Consider the following 7,825-nt stretch of genomic DNA (forward strand, 5'->3'; position numbering starts at 1 on the left):
ACCAAGTCTTTGGCTCCATCATGGTCTAGTCTCTACATGCCTTCATATCTATCCTAACATTTCTCACTTCCGCCCATTGCCCCTACCTGTACCTACCACACCTCCAGACTTCTGCCTTTTGGACACACTACAATTTCATCCCAGGTCTTCCTAACCTGGCAGATGCCTCTGCCTAGAAGACATGGGTCCTCATTTCTCCTTTTGGAAAACTGACCCTGAAACTGATCAAATACCAGCATCTGAGTTTACTCAGCTCTGATGCCACCCATGCTGGATGATAGCTCTCTGTTAGCCCTTACCCCTCAAGGCACATAGTCTTTGTTTTGTCTTCCCCACCAAACTGAGAATATTTTAAAGTCAGCTCTGGACTGTGTCCTATTCATCTTTCAATCTCTGGCAATTAATATTAACAGACAATTAATGAATAATAATTATTATTATTAAATAAACACCTGTAAATGTTTATTGAATTGATAAGCAATCTGCTAGTAGAAATCAAACCTTACTATTATGTTGTGGATATCACACAAAATCTATTTGATGGTTCAAGATAATCCTTCACGTTGCTCCTTGAGTGAATGCCCTTTGGTTCATGGCGAGTTGACTTGCAATGAGTGTCAGGGTATCCCTCCTCTGTTACTTTTTCATCTTTCTCTCCTTGTCCCATTTCTCTTGTCCTTTTGGTTCCCATGATCTTGGCATTTAAAAATAAACTCCTTGTGCTCTCTTCGGCAGCACATATACTAAAATTGGAACGATACAGAGATTAACATGGCCCCTGCGCAAGGATGACATGCAAATTTGTGAAGCGTTCCATATTTTTTAAAAAATAAACAAACAAAAAAACCCCCTCATTTTTCTCATGCTTTCTTTTTTTTTTTTCGTGTCCTCTGGTTCTGGCTATCCATTTCCACCTGGATTTAGATATCATCTCTCCATCTTTATGCAAACACATCCCAAACTATGCATTTTGCTGTAAAGATAATTTCCCTAGGTTACTGAAAAATGAAGCTGAATGATCTAAAGTATCATTTATGCTCAGCATGGCACACCAATATTGCACCATGCTTAGTTACCAAACAGTACTTTATTGCAGATTTTATATTTTAGTCATTGTTTACCCATTTGTTTCTATTCTTTGAATTAGCCTGCTATATTTGTTCAAACATTTAATTAACTCACCCTTAATGCCTTGACAGGGCAAATTCTTTTGCAGGACTTACATGGCCCCCTGCTTTCCTTGATCAAGAGGAGGCTTAGAAGCAGCCATGGTGTGGGAAGATAGGTTAGGGAGAAGGTGAAAGAAGAACTAGGAAAGGAAAAGACTAAGGACCTCTTTCTGTGTTTCTTGCCAAAGGAAATAAATAGATGTGATTACCAAATTGTGACTGTGAATTGATTATGATACTTTATTTTCTTCAGAGTGACCAACAAAGTCTTGAGCTTGCCTGACTTTTCATCCAACTGAACACATTTTAAAGGGACAGAAGGAGACAAAAATAAAGTTGCATTCTGAATTCATCACAAGTGAGACTGTTCATGCCCCAGTTACCCTTAGAAGATGTCATCTAGGCAGTTTAGTTAACCTCTTGGTTCTGTTTCCTTATCTATAAATTAGTGATAATAATACTGTCTTTGTGCAGTATAAGAGCGATAATGATGGTAAGTTGTTTTAGTCTTTTTTTAAACCCTCTTACTTAGTTTTAAATTATCTCATAAAATAATCGTTTTGATTTGATTACAACCTTCTAGGAAGGGGAAGAAATTGAGAGTACAAAGCATGGTGAAAATTCTCAATTTTACTCTGATAAAAGGGTTTCTTCCCCCATCTTCACAGCCTCTTTTCAGCCTTCAGCAATGGCAAGCCAGTCCTGTGCTCATTTCCCCTTCTGTTTTGACAGCCGACAGTGGCAGCCACAGGCTTTCCATCTATTCCCGGAAGACATAGGGACCTGGAACAAAGCTCATCTCCTATGAGAGCACCTGACAAAACAGTGCCTGTTTTTAATATCTATGGAAGCTGTGAGTTTTCTCAGAGGATTCTTAAGAGCAAGGGAAAGAGAAATTCTGCTCAGGCAGGATCTTACAAACTGTCACCTCCTCCTCTGCTGGCTATCGGGTGACAGTAAAGTGACACAAGAACATGCCATCTATGATTAGATACGAAATAGATTCCTGTGTCCATACCTTCTCCCCCGACCTCCTCACCAGGCACAGAACCCCAGTGACTCAAAGCAAACTGTCCATTTTGGAGCATAGTTCCTGTTGGCTTCTTACCATTTGTTAACTGATGTGCTCTTTCTGTGAGAAAGTAGTATGTGTGACGTTCTCTTTTGAGATTGCATCTGTGGTGGGTGCAGAAACATGAGTAGTCCCCACATCAGAATTTTCAGGCATTGTAGAACAGTGGTCCACTCACTGGATAAAGGAGACCTTGGTGAGTCTTCAGTGGTTATGAATGGAAATTCAACACAGGATGATTTAGGGAACAGAGCTAATGTTTCCGCTGTTGTCATGCGATTCTAGGCAGAGCGTGGGTCACAATAAAGGTGACACAGGCCCATCTCTAACAGAACTTGGAATGGCAGGCCTGGGGAGTGACATTTAGAGTCTCAGAAAAGCCCCTCATTTAGTTCTCAGCAGGGACTAATTTCTGTAGCACAAATGCCCAGGAACTCGGGCAGAGAAGTCAAGTCTGTATGTGTCACCTGTTTCTGGATGGTTTTAGTCCAATACTAAAAACTTAATTTTGTCCAAAATTCAGTGAAATTATTGAAAGGCACATGTTGGGTGATAACAAACATAACAAATTCATGTCAGTCTTTCTTTTTTTAAAAATTAGAAACATTTGTTGGTGCAATATGAGCATAAAAATGACTAAGTAGTACTGGGGAGATTTAATGATAAGTAGCTGTCCCTTGTCCCATTTTCCTCACCTGAGTTTTAGCCCAAAGAGCAAATCATTTCTAAATGAATAGTGTTTTATTCCCCCTGGAATTTATTTCTGTTTCTACATAAAATGCACATGCTTGCTGTTCCTTTATTTACCCATTTTAGATACTACCTATTGTTCCTATCATAGAAGATAAAAATTTGGGAGGTACATTGTTTTTTGAGACCATACATATTATAACATGTCTTTTTAAAAAAATGATTTCACTCTTAGTTTATGTGTTATCAGGATTTATATGTTTCTGGGTTGGAAATAATTTTTATTTGAAATTTTTCTCTGGTTTCCATTTGATTTCTAATTTTTTTCATTGCTCTAACCCTCAGCAACCTGTAGGATTCTTATCCTTGGTTTTCTGGGCCTTCATAGTAATGAGTCTTGGTGTGGGTCATTTCTCTTTCATTGGATCGGCACTTGCCATGTTCTTTCAATTGGGAAATTGAATTCAGAGTCCTCCACCCAATTGTCTGCCTCCTTAGCATTTCCATCGGAATGTCTAAAAGGCATTTTAAATGTATAATGGCCAAACAGAAATTTTAGGTTTTGCCATACTCCAAAATTTCTATTCTTAATCTCAAAAAATTGCAAGAACATCTACTCAGTTGCTCAACCACAAAACCTATGGCCTCTCTTTATTTTTCTTATATATATTTTTTATTGATTTCAGAGAGGAAGGGAGAGAGAGATAGAAACATCAATGATGAGAGAGAATCATTGATCGGCTGCCTCCTGCACGCCCCCTATAGGAATACAGCACACAAACTAGACATGTGCCCATGACCAGAATCGATCCTGGTACCCTTCAGTCAACAGGCCAACACTCTACCTAACTGAGCCAAACCAGCTAGGGCAAGGGCTCTTTATTCTTTAAGTTTCTCTTTATTCATTCTCACAATGAATATTAATCCCTCAGCAAACCCTATTTCCCAAATAAATCCCTTTTCTGTTTGCTACTTTCATCTCCATCAGCATCACTGGGCCTGGCTACCATTATCACTCGTCTGGACCACGGCAGTAGCCTGCTAATCTGTTTCCATGAATTCTTTGTTGCTCTTCTACCCTCCATTTCCCACACAGCATCAGCACAACCTTCTACAATTTAAGTCAGATGACTTCACTTTCCCATCATGCTCTTCACCCTGGTCTACAGGGCCCTGCACCTTGAGATTCCATCATTTGCTCACAAGGACCCACTGGCACTGCTCTGAGCCGTTTCTCAACACATCAAGCTCCTCAGCATGTTAGGCCTTTGAACTCATCCTGAATTCTACCTGGAGTGCTTTCTCTCCAAATCTTTTCATCCCGGCTCTTCTGTGTTGTTCAGATCTCCGCTCAAAAGCTTTTTCTGCAGCCTAGGTGACACCTTCCTCACCTGCCCTCCCATCTAGAGGAGCAGGCCCTTTCCAGGTGCTCTTTGTGATCTGATGCCTCTGCAGCCTTGATCTCTATTTGAATGATTGTGTTCATTGATTTCCGTACTTGTGTTTGTTTTGTCTAACTCAGGGTTTCTCAATCCCAGCACTATTAACATTGTGGGACAGATGATGGCCCACTGGATGCCATCAGCGGCTTTTCACTCTCCCATTCCAGGTATGACAACCAAAAAGGAATGTCTTCAATCATTTGTCAGATGTCCTCTGTGGGCAACATTCTACCCTCCCCTTCTTTTGAGAACCATCATCTAACGCATGGACAAACTAGATTTATAGTAAAGCCCGGGATGGGATCCTACATAGTGTGTGTGTGTGTGTGTGTGTGTGTGTGTGTGTGTGTGAGAGAGAGAGAGAGAGAGAGAGAGAGAGAGAGAGAGAGAAAATCTCAAAAGTACAATACTTTAACCATAATTGGTTAAGATTGTAGTCTCCTTCCTCTCTAAATTTCCCTACTTGATGAGTTGTGAGGTTTTTGTTTTTTTTTGATATTGTGGTATTTGCCAGGTTTTATTTGTTGCAGTTTTTTCATTCTAAATTAATATTCACTTTTGTAATAATTTTATATTAATAACTTTTGCTACTTTTACTTTAAAGAGGTCCTACTCCCCCCCTCCCCTAGTTGGATAAGCTAGAGGATCACAAAACCTGGTCCAATTGCTGGCCTAACCCTACCCTTCCAGCAGGTAAATTGGGAGTAGGGACTTTGCTTGCCTTATTTAGGTACTAATGTATTGCTGGTGCTGGTCGAACACATGTTCACAGCAGATTCTCAGTACACAAATGCAGAAGGTTGCTAGGCATTTTGTGTGGGCAGCATTGAGTGTCTCCCAGAAACCCGGAAGCTTCTTCACCAGACTGCATGTCAGATTGCCTGCACCTGGAATTCAGTGGGATAAAGGCTGACAGCTTTCAGGGGTCAGTCCGAAGGAAATATTGGGAATCGCCAATTCTGTTTTTGCTCTCCTATTTTTACCTTCTCTTCTGTCTGCTACTTTCATCTTTCCTCAAATACATAGCTTTTCAAAATGTAAGAGTTCCTCATTTACCAATGTGGTTTCCTCATTGGTGCAGTATGGATTTAAAAGTATCTACTGTATGGAATTTTTGAGGGGATTTGGTGGAATAAATATGTAAAATGCTCAGTACAGTGGCTGTAAGCTACTATCGTTCTAATGTTATTCATGGAACCCTTATCTCCATACAGTCATAGTTACTGATTGTATTGGTGCAAAGTGTGTTTTTATATTCCCACATGCTCATCAAAGCCCAGAAATTAGCTTATGGAGGAACATACTCACATGCTTCAGTCTAAGGTCCCCCAGCCAGAATCTGAGCCTCTCAGCATCCTGAATCTTCCGAAGCAGGCCTTCTGACATGTGACTCCTCAGTCTATTCAAAAGCAATGCTTAAAACTCAGAATTAGCTGAATTTCATGGTATCTATGGAAATGAATTGTAATCCTTGAAAATATATTTAACATATTGTCCAGCTTTCTTTTTCCTTGGGTCCCATTTTTGTCAGAATATATTGTATTGGGCATATAGGCATGCAATGAGATTCTTTCCAAAGCAATTATTTACTGAGTCCAAACCACAGGGCAAAATCCACCTCAATTCCTACAGCAAAGAGTGATAGGACCTAAAACAGGATGGAAACACTACAAGCAAACTCTGCTGTTTCCTAGTATTAAAAGTGAACTCTCTTTAACTTTCCTTTTAGGTTGAACTACATGAGAATTGGCCTTTAAAGCTACAGTATACAATTTACATTAGATCAACACTGCCATGAAGACAAAGTAATGAAAACACAGTGATTTGTTAGAAATTAAGGAGCTAAAGCTTTGATGTAACAGCTTTGATTTCTTTTCCCCTGCAAGATATTGAACATCAAACAAGGGATCATTCCAGAATGTCAAGTTTTCACTTTTTTCTTTTGTGGTAGAGATTTGGGTCTTCTGACTTTAACATGGAAAGGTTATGTGGCAGAAAATTGGCCGTTCTGAATTTTGCTCTTAAGTAGAATTTAATCCTGTATTGGTGCTGATGCCCTGAAGCAGAGATATTTTGCAATTTAATATGAAATTCATTAACTTCACAAACGATTATTGTACACCTCGCTAATACCAGACACTGTGATTAAGTGCTAAGGATTTAATTTTAGAAACTCATTCACCTTTCAAGGAGCTTAAGGTCTAGAAGGGGCTGGAGTATACGAGCAGGCATTTTCAGTGCTATAAGTTGGAATAACAGCAGCCCCGGTGTGAATGATGGAGTGGTTAGGAAAGGTATGGAAGGGAGATGTTTGAGGGGAGGCTGGACAGTTGATGATATTGGGTTTTCCAGGTGTTTGGGGAATGAGGTGGGAAAAGGAGAGGCTTGAAGCAGGAATTAAGAGGGGAAGCAAGATTATGGAGGTGCCTGTGTGCTCTCCAGCCCAGTTCCGTGACCAGTGGGAAGCCACCAAAGGTTTTTAAGTTGAAGAGCCACAGAACGATGTTTTTAATGAAGAACACCATTGTGGCTGGGTTGGGGGTGGTAAAACCAAGAAAGAGGAGTAAGCATGAGCTAAGTTGGAATGTCTCAACTCCGACTGCCTTATGGACTCAAGTGTTTATTATCTGAACAAACAAAGCAAGCCAATAGATGAAAATAGACCTATATAAGTTATAAAGTGGAGTGTCTATTTCCACTTCAAAAGTATTGCCCTCTTGATTTATTTAATTCAGGAACAATTTTCCAGTGCTAAAAGAAAGTTTGGTCACTCACGTAACTAAAACACATTTCTTTCTCTCTCCCTCTGTCTCTTTTTCTTAAAGATGGATATATCTAGGTTAATAAACTATATGCAAGGTGTTTGAAAGGAATTCTGAGGAAAAAATCTAGGAATGGTTCCTTGGGATGATCACATTTAAATTATTGTTATTCCACTTTAAATAACCTTCGCAGTAATCATTTGTTTTCCTTGTCAAACAATTTCCCTGCTCAAACTCTGGAAGGAAAGGGTCCAACTCAGAGACCTCTTCTACTAGCTATATCTTCCTGTTTACTTGGGTTTTGTTCAAGTTTTCAATTTCTCTTGTCCCTTGGACTTCCCAACATGATAAAGCAAAGACAGGGACAGAGAAGTAGAAAGCCACCAGGTATGCTATCATTGATCTGCTTCAGGGACATGTCCTCTAGCTGGTCCATTTCTCTAGCGCGGACAGGAGAGAGCAAAAGAGATTCAGACTTATAGGAAGTACAGATTTGAATGGCAAGCAAAGCAAATCTACTCTCTGAGCAGTAACTATGCTCCCAGAGGGGCCAATCCATAAAAAAAAAAGAGTTTGTTAGGGAGGTGAAGGCCACAGGCAATTTCTCTGGGAGATGGAAATACAAGTCTGGGGAGAAAGCCTTGGTATGCTATAGAAGCAAGATGTACCGTGCTTGGAACTGAAATGACA

General features: G+C 40.0%; 1 non-coding gene across 1 annotated transcript; it reads left to right on the plus strand.

Moving 5' to 3' along the window:
- Nucleotides 1-719: 719 nt before the first annotated feature.
- Nucleotides 720-823, plus strand: LOC111825671. Its single transcript, XR_002828863.1, has one exon. It is a non-coding gene; the product is annotated as a U6 spliceosomal RNA (small nuclear RNA).
- The last annotated feature ends 7,002 nt before the right edge of the window (nt 824-7,825 follow it).

Source organism: Myotis lucifugus, unplaced genomic scaffold (assembly GCF_000147115.1).
Source record: "Myotis lucifugus unplaced genomic scaffold, Myoluc2.0 scaffold_0, whole genome shotgun sequence".
NCBI lineage: Eukaryota > Metazoa > Chordata > Mammalia > Chiroptera > Vespertilionidae > Myotis > Myotis lucifugus.